This window comes from Lontra canadensis, unplaced genomic scaffold, assembly GCF_010015895.1.
Source record: "Lontra canadensis isolate GAN:19392208 unplaced genomic scaffold, GSC_riverotter_1.0 scaffold19, whole genome shotgun sequence".
Classification (NCBI taxonomy): Eukaryota; Metazoa; Chordata; class Mammalia; order Carnivora; family Mustelidae; genus Lontra; species Lontra canadensis.
In genome coordinates this window covers 24,493,543-24,507,102 of record NW_022631013.1, presented here as the reverse complement: position 1 = coordinate 24,507,102, position 13,560 = coordinate 24,493,543, and the positions used below count along the sequence as shown (strand labels likewise).

General features: G+C 47.3%; 1 protein-coding gene across 8 annotated transcripts in view; it reads right to left on the bottom strand.

The window, feature by feature from the left end:
• The window catches only part of PALM2AKAP2 (PALM2 and AKAP2 fusion), a 450,166-nt gene that overhangs the window by 33,672 nt on the left and 402,934 nt on the right, over positions 1-13,560 (bottom strand). The window lies entirely within an intron of this gene.

Sequence of the window (13,560 nt, the reverse complement as noted above, 5' to 3'; positions counted from 1 at the left end):
TACTTTGTTGTGGTGATTGGTACCTAAACCTCTCCATGTTACAGATTCTGTTTTGCTCACTGGGTCTCCGGAGAATGTTCCATAGATGTTAACCCCATTTTTAAATGTCAATGTAAATGAAGATTCAGATCATTTGAAGACACTGTTCAGATATCTTCTTAAGTAGAAGAGATTATATACCATAGCCATAGCAATGGGGCAGAAATGTAATAGGACTATTTGTGTGTCCCCAACTATAATAAGATGGTCCCCTTGCATGAGCAATTCTTCTTGAAAACATGAGTCTCTGCCAGGTGTAATACAGTTAATTCTTGAGACAAGAAGCTTCTTGGAGAATTTTTCCAAATAAAATACTGGAAAAAGGTAAATCCCTTCCAAAGCCTCTTAACAACTGCAGTGCCCCCATTGCTATGGCTCTTAATTCAGTATGTGAGCTATAAACGCCATAACCAAAGCTACTACTTGCACAGTTCTATTCTCTGGGACTACATCAAAACAGTTCCTTAGTTAAGGACTGAGTAATTTTGCTTTGAAAAGTTAGTGGCCCGAGGCTCCTCCCTGGTTCCTAAAATGCTTTGTCTGTGATAGCTCCACTCTTATCGTTCAATAAGAAAAACCACATCTTCTTAATGTTTTGAAATAAATCCCACTTGGTCACTAATTGCCAACCCATGCAATTTTGTCATTTGGCATTAGTAAAATTAATTTCCAAATTCTAGGATGATTTTTTTTTTCACACCTAAGGACTCTGGTATATCTTAGATAATTCAGTGGTAAATTGGGGCGTTAATTAGGGAGTGTTCCTCAAGGATCTCATGGACACCTGGTCAAGTTTGTCTTCCTCTCTCAAGTTCATGCTGCATTAGTGGCATACTTCCATGCAAAACTGCAAGGTGGCATCGTTTTCATTTGTGTCCGCTGTAAACGATTTTAAAATCTTAGAACATAATGCTAAAACATCACTTTTGGAGGACTCCCAGGGGATTCATTTCAGAGTCCTTCTAAGGAAAGTGCATAATTATGGATTTCTTCATGAGACCTAGAACAATATGGGGACTCACCCTATGTGCTCTGCACTGCTGTCAGAATGCTGAAAAAGTCTCATGGTTCTCCATGAACTGGGGTTTCCCTCATTCTGCATTTTTTACATTCTCCGCCAGATTTAATCCAATCAGGTAATTTATGTGCCTTCTTCAGTCACAGGCAACAACAACTATTCCTTTGTCAACATCTTCTGGTCTTAGATGATCTTCCAGTCTAGCTCTGGTCTTTGTCCAACTCTGGTATTTAATACCATTAATATTTATAATGCTAATACCTTTATTTTATTTTTTTACCATCATTAACTAGGGGTTCTTTTATCTTTGGAATGAACTCAAGAGCCGTGTCAAAGATGTTATTACTGCCTTTTAAAAACATTAACTAGACTCTTTTGGTAAGACAATTGCCAGTGACTTCTAGGTCATTAAGAATTACAGAAAATATGAATGCCTGAAACTTACTGGCTGCCATTCAATTTCAAATAAACCTAGGTCAAAATCAGCCCACTCCATGGAAAGCTATTACTGGAACAAACAGACCAACAAAAAGAGATACAAGGCACTGCTAACAGTGAGAATCCGATGATCTGTGACCCTCCCGCCCCAGTGTCATTTGCCCAGTGACTTACTGCTAACATTCTTTATGGGACTAAGTCGAGCTTTTCTTATATGCTTTTTGGTTTTGGGGGGGAAAAAAAGGTTGGAAAATTGTAGGAAGCTATTAGAACTGTATTATGGTTGAAAACCACCACCCTCCTAAAACATAAAATACTTTAGTTGACATAAGAGGAAAAGAGGGCAGTGTAACAGTAAAGGAAGCTAAAAGGCAAATAATTCATTCTACACTTCATTTAGTCATTCATCTATTGATTAAACATTCATTAAACAAGCAGGAGGCTTATTCTGCAAGGTCATAATGAGATCAGCAGCAACCATAAGCTCCAGGAGACAACACTTCTTTCTTAACAAAAATTGGACTTCCTAGGAAGCCGTAAGTCTATTTTGGAGTTTATTTACTCTGGTCAGGAGGAGGGAAGAGTGATCTGTTACTAATCACAGAGTCAAGAGGTCCTGAGCCCAGTTCCACAGCACGGCCCAAGAGCACCTCATGTCTTTCTCCTGTTGCTTCAGGTCAAATGTTGGACCATGCCAAGCCGATGCCCTGTCAGCTTTTTTTTCTCTTTTAGAACTTGAAAATTATACCAAGTCTTTCCAAGGCCTATTTTCTGAAGTAGCAAGTGTTCCAATTCAAAATTTTAACTCTGAGAATAGCATCTGACAATGCCTTTTCGCTGCGTCCAACACCACTACCATTAGCTTTGAGTCAGATTCGAGGAGTCTCGTTCCTTGAATGCCTTTTATGATGTAGCTTTAAAAATGCTAATTACTGGCTAAAAGCCAGAGTTTGGAGTCCCAGTGTAATCTGAGACAATTCTGTTCCAATACATTTGTTTAAAACATGGAGACACTGGAGGGTGTAAACAGGAAACGGCCTTCTCTGTTTCCTATTAGTTACAAGGGGGCTCCTCCCACTTCTTCCCACACATTCAGTAAATTTTTCTTGATACTCGGTTCCATCTACGTCAGGGAGTAGCAGCTCTACACCCAAATCAGGGTAGAAGTAATGAAAGAGACAACGCTCGTTCCTGGTTCACCACCATGCATCAGAGGTCCTGAGTTCTTATGAAGTCGGGCAACAGTCGTAACAAAGAGCAAATTCCTGAGTTCTGTTCTCAACGGGACGCATCTACCTTCCTGCAAGATGGCCTGATGCAATCAAAGCCACCAATAAGTAGCCCAGATAAATGGAAGTGGGCTGGAAAGTCCACAGCACAAATTTGGCAGGAATCTGGGCTTGGTGTCATTAAATGATGTTTTGCTTAAACCAACAAATGCTCATTGCTCCCTTTGAAGATTAGAAAGACTAGAATTTTCTCCATGCTTCAGATAAGATGAACCTGATTCCAGATTCAGATAAAATGCATTCATTAAATGAACTGGAAAGTCCTCAAAATAAACTGTGCCCCAATGCACCTGGGTGGCTCAGTTGGTTAAGCATCTGCCTTTGGCTCGGGTTATGATCCCAGGGTCCTGGAATTGAACCCTGCCTTGGGCTCCTGGCTCAGCAAAGAGCCTGCTTCTCCCTCTCCCTCTATCTGCTGCTCCCTCTCTCCCTCTGCTTGTCTGCACTCCCTCTATCAAATAAATAAATAAAATCTTAAAAATACACACACACACACACCATCAGGGGCACCTGGCTGGCTCAATAGTAGAGCATATGACTATTGATCATGGGACCTGGGGGACGTGAGTTCTGCCCCACATTGGACATAGAGCTTACTTAAAAAAATAAAATAAAATAAAATAAAATAAAATAAAATAAAGGAGAACCAAACCGGATTTTGAAAGGGTGCTAAGAGACCCAAGGGAAATCCTTGGATTCCCCCTGCTAACCCTCCAGGTGGAGCCCTAACAGCACAACACATGTTACCTGCCAGCCTCCAGGCTTCCTGCAATAGCTAACAGCCAGTCAGGATGTCTACTATTTACTTTAAAATATGTGCACAGAGACCATCTGATACAGCCGTGTGTGTCTGAATCAGTTTAAATCCTATTCCGGGGCAGACAGCTGTCCTAACTGGGAATATAACCCTCTAAGAGTGGTCAACCAGGATCTAATCAGAAATTCCAGGGTCCGCAGGTGGCTTCCTTCCTGGGTAGTTCAGCTACCAGGGCCCCCTGAGGCTTTGCTAATTGGCACAGTTAAGGTGAGAAATAAGTTTTCATCAGTGAAATTACCGGATTGTCAATTAGCACAATAAACGTTAGAAATTGGTGAGATTGGTGGTGGTCAGATTTGCGGATTCGAGATGTTCTCTGGCCTTTCCTGAATAGGATTTAGGGACAGAGTGAGCATCGGGGCTTTATACCTTTGGGAAGGTGCTTGGAGCCCGAAAAGGAACAGCCCTCCCCCACCCCCACCTTTGGCTCAGAGGACTCTGGTTGTTGAACTACTATAGTAAGGGAATCCTGCCTTTGTGAAACTGCTCCATCTATCTCCGTGCCAAGTGAAGTTGGGAGCGTCTAGAATTTTCCAGAGCGGAGGTTTCTTTGAGGCTGAAGACAGGAAGTTTTATGCCTACTTTTACAAATGTTTATTTTTTTTCTTTCTTTCTTTTTTTTATTTTTTTATTTTTTTGACACACAGAGATCACAAGTAGGCAGGGAGGCAGGCAGAGAGAGAGGGGGAAGCAGGCTCCCTGCCAAGAAGAGAGCCTGATGTGGGGCTCAATCCCAGGATGCTGGGATCATGACTTGAGTCGAAGGCAGGGGCTTTAACCCACTGAGCCACCCAGGCACCCCACAAATGTTTACTTAATAAATGTCTGTATGAGTGCCAGGACTTGGTCCAAGACCGGCTTTTATTATAACCTGGTAGCCAGGTAGCATCTCAAGCTGCCACTACTTACAAAAATGTGTTTAATAGTTACGCAAAGCAAATTATATGGTTAATTTACAACATGGGGGCCCCCCGCATCTCCTGTGAAAGTTCTGCCAGACCCTACGTAAGATAATCATGGGACTCTTCTTGGAAGAACAGAACTCCTTTGTAAGCAGGACTCATAACAAGATCTCTCAAATCTGTTTTGGGAATTTGATTAGATAATGTTGTTTAAAAGCACTATGTAAGGGGGAACTGGGTGGCTCAGTCGGTTAAGCCTCCCACTTGATTCCAGCTCAGCTCATGGTCTCAGGGCTACGAGATCAAGCCTGTGTCGGGCAGGGAGTCTGCTTGAGATTCTCTCTCTCCCTCTCCCTCTGTCCCCCAACCTCATGCACACGTACTCTCTTCTCTCTCTCTCAAATAAAATAAATAAATCTTTAAAAAAATATTATGTAAACTGCAGAGTGTTTAGTGTAAATGTTCCTTATTATTAAGCAATTTTAGACTAAAGTGTAAATGACCAATACTAAATTCTCTCTGGGAGCTGGTTGACTTTCTTAGAGGAGGACGGGGGTGGGGAGGGGAGGTGATGAAGCTTTGATTTTAAGAAGAACCAGTATGAGGCATTTCAAGGAGAAAGGCCCAGGCAAGGCTAAAAGTCAGACCTAAGGCACCTCTAACCTCCCAATCTTTTCTTACCTCAGGTCCTCAAATGTTCATTTTAACTAAAGCGGAGCACAATTAGAAGATGCACTTGCTGCTGCCATAATCAGAGTAACTGCATAAAATAATAATAAAATAGTTGTCTCCTGTCTCTGAAAGTCCAAGTCTGAGGATGCGGTTGAACGGACAGTCGAGAACCACACCCTCTTCCGCTGTAGACACACCATGTTCACAGGGCATATGTACACATGCTCTCAGCTGGTCCTGGTAACAGGGCCCTTTGGCGTGCAGGAAAAGCAGAGTTTTCTACTTTCATTTTAGAACTTCAGAATAAGAGGTTTAGAGAAACGGAAAGATTTTTCCTGAGATCACCTGACTAGAAAGTGGCACAGCCAGGATCTGAAGGCTGGATCTTCACATTCTCTCTGGGTACTTCAGAAAGTGTCCTCCGTGACAGCAGGCTTCCAAACTGACTAGGGATATTATGTTCAGAAGGGTGGGTAGTTTTTACTAAGGAGTATTTCCTTGGCTTTCTGGTCGACATTTTGCACCCTTGTACCTCTAGAAGTGATGAGAGACTCATGATTTGGCTCCAGAAGTCAGAGACCCCACTCTCCTCTTTATCCAGAACCAGAGATGGACTTCCTGGAGTCTGCTCTCTTCTGCTCTCCCCACAGGGCCCTCTAGTTAGAAATGCGGGTGCTGACTTCCTGCTCAGTCTGGGGGTTTTACCTTTCCAGCTGGCTGGCCTCTGAAGGAGCGTCCTCTGCTTCCTCCAGCAACAACCCAGGGGCAAAAGATTCAGATCCCACGTCCCAGGCATTGCCACGGTCACCATGCATTAGAGCTGTGACCCATCAACAGCACAGGTAAGATTCTAGAAGACTGTTTTTAATCTGCGCGCAAAACACAGCAGGGTCCTGACACCTGGCGTGCTGGGTGATGGACGGCAGTGTGCTCTTTCTTCCCAGGGCGCCTGGGCCTGCAGCTGGGCATGTCGTGAGCAGAAAGAACTGGCAGGAGGTACGTTTTCCTTAGCGGATCTGGCTGGGCCCAGGGGGGACAGCAGGAAGGTATCCTTTGCTACAGGGGCAAGCAAGAAGCTGAAGCTTCCACTGCGCTTTCAATGCTGGTTGGTTCACAGCTTCCGAACCGACCTCCCCACCACCCTCAGGCTGTTACCCCTTGAAACCGCCTGTTACCAGCTGTGACCTCAGGGCTCCCAGCCTACATGCACGGTGTGACCCAAATCACTCACACATCAGGAGCCCGCTGCCCCACCAGCTTTCTCCTCTGAATAACCCAGCTTGCTTCCTACTAAGGCCATGATAGTCAAATTAGAAACACTCTTCCCCAGATAATAGGTGACCTGATCCTTTAATCCAGTTATTTTTAAGTTTCACCAAAAATACAAACTCATTCTTGGCCTAGGAACAGAGGCGTGGCGATAAAATATAACTTCCGCATAGCTGTGCAACCAGAGAACATCTCCGTTTTTTCCCTTCTTACCCTCTCTCTCTTGCCTAAGTCGAGTTCTGATTACACGGGACATGATTGCTGTTCGCGGCAGAGAATTGGTTCTGTGGTCCGTGTGGTGGAACCCTCTAGAATGCTTCTTATGGGACCACACTTCCTGGCTGTGGTTTCTGTCACAAAGGTAAATGGAAGGAGGGGATGCATCCTGGCTAATAGATCCTGCCCAGACACCTGCAAGATGCCCCCATGAGTCTCCTAAACTTGATCTGACTTGGAGGGACTGGAATGGAGCTACGGGTTGGAGACCTGGGGCAGAGAGAGGTCACAGGGGAAGGATAAGCATGCCTGAGTGCAAGCATGCAGAGTGGCAAGGCCTGGGCCAGGGCCACGGTGAGGGGTCCCTGAGCTCTGAGGCGGTTCCTACTCAGTAGCAAGGAGCCTACGACCTTGGAGGGAGTGAGTTCCACCTCCCATAAAGACAGCAAAAAGCACAAGGTGGAGGATGTGCTAACTGGAAAGAAAGTCCCAGCTCTGTTCCATGGCGCAAACTGGGCTGGCTAGAAAGAGTTGATGGAGAAAGCTGAGAGCACCTGAGTTCCTCAGCAGCTGGCCTGCAGCTCTCGGGCCCGAGATGGCAGGCTCCGGACAGGCCGGAGAAGGTGCGGCGACTCTGAGGAGGCCCCTTCCACCCACTGCTGGGAGGGAACAGAGAATGGAAATATCTGAGAGCGCCTTGCTTCCTTCCGTGGTTCGGCCTCAGGCCGCTGGGCCAGGAAGCGGAGGGGAGAGGCTATCACCCTGGGCCACATTCCAGTCCCAGTCCCAGGCAGCCCTTCCTCTTCCGTCCCTCACAGAGCTTCTTCCAGCCTGGAGGACCAGGGGCCTGTGCGGACTGTGGGAAGCCAGAAGCCTCCTCACTCCCTAAGAACAAACCCTTCCTGGTTGATGGAAATAGACCAGACTTAAAGCCCCTAAGCGCTCCTGGGCAGGTGCAGGCTAAATTTAGAGCAGGTGGGCTCAGGGTTAATGCTATGACCCCTGATAAAGGGAGTAAACACTAACAACGGCTCCTGGACCTCCTGCCATGACACATTACAGCCAATTAGGACCGGGACAGCTCTGAAAAGATGGTTCTGCTCCCACAGGCCCAGCCTTTCTTTCTGAGACCTTCCAAGGCCTCACCATCCTGCTGTTCTCTCTGGCTTCTGGTACAGATACAGGCTTGACGATGGGATGCAAATACTTCTGGAAATTCCCTTCGTTGGTAACAAACTGTGTCTTGACTCAAGCTTCTGTTGAAGGAAAGTGGTCCATTTTTAACAGAACGGAGTCTCCCCAGGACCACAGCCTGCCCTGTGAACAGCACTCCCCTCAACCCAGCTGCAAAGTCACTGGCCAGCTCAGATGTCAGGCTACACATCTGGAAAATGTCAAGGTGTTGTTTGATTAACACATTTAGAACTCGGGCTTTCCATGAAAGCAACTGAAGATGGGGGCAGAGGTGGGGTGGGAGGTGGGACGAGGCAGGCAAGAGGACTGGAGGGAGGAACGAAGCTGTTTCCTTTTCCACAGCAACTGGTGAAAGGCTTGTTTCTTTCAGCTACTTGGAGATCCATTCCCTACAGGAGTGACCGAGAATGGCAGCGGAGGCTTCAGGATTGCCTTAACTGAGGAGAGAAGCTTCCTTTCTGCTCCAAGAAGGTCAGGCTTCACTTCCTCCTCAATGCAGCAGACTCCATGCCCTGTCAAGGGCTCAGATGCTCTTCTCCCCAGTGGCCCTTTTCACCGGGAGGTGATTTTTACAGGGCAGTTCCCCACCTCCAGAATAAACCACCATTAAGGCCACAGAGGGAACTCTGGCTGCTTGTGCAGCCAGAACTTTCTAGAGTAACTAATTCTGCTGAAAGCAAAGGCAAGGCTCACTTTAGTTCTTTGTAACTCAGCTATGTCCCTCTTGGTTTTAAAATAGTTCAGGATCTTGGGTTCTTGCCTGGCCAACCACTAATGGCAGAGACCCAAAGCTGAGCACCACTGAGGACCCAGCACAAATCCACTATGTTGAGAAAGAGAGCCAGGAGCAAAGAGGGAACAGTGCCAGACGCTTCCGAGATTAACCCCTTGTCCACAGATGATATTCCACATCTGAACAATTCTGATGAGCTTCTCTTCCCACCCCCCCGGCTCCTACTTGGGACAGGCACACACACTCCCATAATGCCCCAAGTCACTCCATGATTGTGGCGGGTCCCCCAACACGGCTTTGTTAGAGACGAAATAAAGTCCCTAGAAAACCAGTTACCAGAATCACTGGGTCACTTACTCCTGTTCTGAACCAGGACAGACACACACACTCTTTCTTGCAGACACACGCATGCACCGTCCTCCGTGGCCCATAGAACCCGTGAATCTTTGCACACGCTTCCTCTTTGCCCTCTAACTTGAAAGCAGGGAGTCTGAAGAGGTTTCAAAGAGAAGCAAGTCACCAGTCAGAGCTCGGCTGCCCCCTCTCCCTCCAGCAGAAAAGAACTCCCCACTCCGAGGCCCCCTCCACCAAGACTGGCCTCCGAAAGGAACCCACTCTTTTCAGACCAGAAGGAAAAGGACAGAGAGGTCAGCAGACTCGGCTTACCCTGCCCACAGTGTGTGTCTCAAACGTCCCCAGTCAGAACTGCCTCTTTTCCCAGACAGATTCCTGCTCACTGGCTCAAGTTGGACAAATTCCTTCTGAGCCTCCTGACTGAAGACTATGATGTCACAGCTGCCCCTCCCTCTGCTCCCTAAAAGGCCATTCACACAAAGAAGGACTTTAACCTCCTTCAAAGAGGCCCGGCCCCTCCCTAGCGGCCCAGCCTGGAGGGCAGGAGCCGTCCACAGGCCTCCGGCCCCGCCAGGCCCTCTGAGGACCCGGGCTCTGGCTGACAGGAACCAGTTACCGGCGCCTCCTTGAAAAGTCACAGATAGGCCTTGGGCAAGCAGGGAATTAATATCCTGGTGGTGCTGAGGTGGTACAAAATCTGAAAGATCCCAAAGATCCAGGAAAATGGCTGAGCTAGATATAACAGATCTATGGGCATGTGTGTCTATGAAGTAATAAATGCCCACATGGAAACTAAAAATTATTCATCTTCCTTCCACACAGAGGAAAACAGTTAATATTTTATGTCATTCCACTGCAGTCTCCTTTGTAGAAATATGTATTTAATATTGTCGAGAACAGACAGTACATACGGTTTCGTAGCCAACATTTTTTTAACTTTGTATTATCTCACATGCACTTTTTATGTCCTCTAACGGTCTTTGGGGGATATCATTTAAAGGGTTATGGGATGTCTCAGGGTGAAGTGGGCCCACTTTCTCAGAGCTCACCAGTATCTTTTGCCCCCCAACAACAGCAACAACCCCCCAAAAAAGATCTCTATGTGCCTCAGGCAGACACGAGTGTCACACACATCCCCCACTCTCTGCCACAGAATCAGACCACCCAGCACCACACGCTAAGGCTAACGAGGGAATTGATGTAGGTTCCCCTGCCCAGGTACATTCAGAGTAGTTCCCAACTCTGCCCCCACGTCCCACCCACCTGGCCCCCCACTTTGGGTTGACCTAGGAAAAAGCTGGGCATAACTCTGTCTGGCTGACTAGAAAGTCAGAATTCAGGTCCCTGCAGGGCCACGAAGAACTCAATCTGGAGAAGACAGAGAGAGCAGATATTTATAGAGCACAGGGAGAGGAGGGCAAATGCCAGGCATGATCCTGCATAGCCAGAAGTTCACGGTCTATATGGGAGCAGTTCCTCCTGGTAGAGCAGCCGAGAAACCCAACATTGGTGGCAGGACGGCCCTGTGGTCTGTGGCTTGGCCAGCAAAGCGGACCTCCTGGGACCCTCCCGAGAATACAAGTCAAGGAAAGAATAATCAAAGTAGATGGAGCCCAGGCAGGCCCCCTTTGAAAAGGAAGCTAAAGGTATACCATACTTGACAACTACTTCCAACATCTAAATGATATTTTGAATCTGCTGACATTTATTTAGAAATCTCCAGGGGTTTCTCAAGGGCTAACTTGGTGATACCAAGTCAGTAGGGAGTAATATGGAAACTCTGAATTTATGTACCCTTTGGAATAACTGGAATGTTCTGTAGTATAGCCAGAGGCATTTCAAGATGCTACTTAACTGTCTAAAGGAACGTGAGGTGGGGAAATCACGCACCAGGGGCGGCACACTCTGCTGGAGAGTGACAGAGCAGGAGACAGTCTTCCATGAAGAGATGGTTTCAAGCCAAGAGGCAAGAGTGGTACCTAGGACTTTCTACATAGTCATGCCTGCCCTTCTGCTTGAGGGAAGAGATTGATATATATATTAAAAAATTATTTTAAATCTTCCCTGTTCACAAAAGAGAAAACAATACATGCTCTTAAAGTACTATTATCTGAGGGGCACCTGGCTGTCTCTGTTGGTGGAGTCTGTGACTTTCGATCTTGGGGCTGGGAGTTGGAGCTCCACATTGGATGCAGAAATTATCAAAAGTACATAAATAATAAATAAATAAATAAACTAAAAATAAATAAACTAAAAAAGAAAAAAAAGTACTATTATTTAAGTAGTAGCTGAGTTTTGTTTTTTTTTTTTTCCTAAAGATTTTATTTTTAAGTAATCTCTGCACCCAGCATGGGGCTCGAACTGACAACCCCAAGATCAAGAGTCTCACACTCTACCAACTGAGCCAGCCAGGCGCCTCATCATTAGTGGGCATGCTTCTGACTGGAGTCTGAGATGCTATGGTTCATGACCTACTTGCACATACACACACACGCATGCTCCCTGTTATGGGTTGAAACCCAACTTCATATGCCTAAATCCAAACATACAATTCCTCAAAATGTGACCTTATCTGGAGACGGGGTCTTACAGAAGTAATCAAGTTACATGGTCATTAATCCAATACTAGCGCCCTTATAAAAAAGAGACTTAGACACAGAGAAACACCTAGAAGAAAGACAATGTGAACATACAGGAGAGCAGGCGGCATCTATAAGCCAAGGAGAGGGGCTTGGAAAAACCCTTCCCTACAGCCCTCAGAAGGAAGCACGGCTGGTAGCTGGTTTTTGCACTTCCAGTCTCCAGGACTGTGAGACAGTGCACTTCTGTGGTTCAAGCCGCCCAGTTTCTGGTACTTCGTTACGGCAGCCCTAGGAAGGAACACGCGTATTCACTCACACACACGTGCACAATTATGTACACTCAGGCATGCACATTTGTGCACACGCATTTGTACACGTATACACACACACACACCCCTCCCTCCAGTTGCAAAAATAGGATGGAGTTTAGGAAAACTGGTTTATACTCAGAGGCACAGAGCACAATTCAACCAGCAAGGCCCATACAGGCAGCAAAAGCATACACCGAGCCTCCCTGCCCTCGACGGCCGTGGCTCTCCTGTCAGGACTAAGCAGAGCTACATGCAGCGCGCGCACCTCACGACTGCTCACCCCTCCACCTCCCCTCCGCACGGCCTCGGAGCTTGGGGTGGTTTTCCTGAATTGACGAAAATAAATTGGACGGCCAGCTGAATGCTCCTGTGCTGTAACCCGATCTCCTGTTCAGTCTCTGAGGGTGTCTGGTGCTGGGGGAAGTGAAGCCATTTTGAAATAGGGTCCTGGTTGGCTGGGAAGCAGAGGGCAATTTGCGAGCCCCCAGCAGCCAGGGCCTGAAGGCAGTGGGCGCTCTTAAGTCCACCATTCAGCAAGTATCTGCTGCACACTTACTGGGTGCCAATCTGTGTCACACACCCTTCCTTACACAGCTTCTCCGTTCCTCCACAAACAGCAAGGTGGAGTTTCTCACCCATCCACAGCCTGCGACAACCCAGAGTCGTCCCTAGGGTGACACGGCTGGTCAAGAACAGAGCTCTGGGGGCACCTGGGTGGCTCAGTGGGTTAAAGCCTCTGCCTTCGGCTCAGGTCATGATCCCAGGGTCCTGGGATCGAGCCCCACATCGGGCTCTCTGCTCTGCAGGGAGCCTGCTTCTTCCTCTCTCTCTCTCTCTGCCTGCCTCTCTGCCTACTTGTGATCTCTGTCTGTCAAATAAATAAATAAAATCTTTAAAAAAAAAAAAAAAAAAAAAAGAACAGAGCTCTGGCTAGAATCCACGACTCCCACCCACAGAGCAGGCTTTGCTCTGGAAGCCAGAGGGCAGCTCAGGAGACAACCCAGGAAGTACACGCAGGCTCAAAAGGGGTGGCAAATGCAAGGGACAAACAGGCGGTCTCTGAAACCGTGCACCTGCTGCTACGTGACTTTGGAAAGGCCATCTTCCTTTCCTGGGTCTCAATTTTCTGGTCTGAGAAATGGGACACCTAAACCAGGTGAAGTCTCAAAGTTCACTTCCTTTCTGCTTCTAATCTCTGTGGTTGTGTGAGGCCAGGGTGAGCCTTGGGCAAAAAGGAAATGTTAGGTAGTTCTGAGCCCGTAACAACAAGGGCAGAGCTGAGAGGAAGCAAGCCAGCAAATGGGAGCAGGAGCAGTCATTTCAGCCTTTGAAGCTGCTTGATACTTGGGCCAAGAGAGACTGCAAGGATTCCCGGATGGAACTTGGCCGTCTTAGACATTGCCCTTGTCAGAACATCACCCCTTGGGTTGAAGTGTATTCGGCTAAATGTAGCCATCCCATGTGTACACCTTAGTGTGACAGAATGTTCCAAAGTAGCTTTGTTGAGATCAGGAGGAACCCGATGGAAGCCGGCAATGGGGAGAGAGGCTGGCTTTAGAAACAGTAAGGCCAGGCTGCTGCAAGCATTGCAAAGCAGGGAGAAGGGAGAGGCTGGCACCCGGAAGTCTCTACAGGCTTCCCAGGATGGAAGGGAGCTGGAGGTCTGTGGCTTTTCAAACTGCTCCAAGGTCCAATGCAAGGCACATACCGAGGAGCCTGGGTCTCG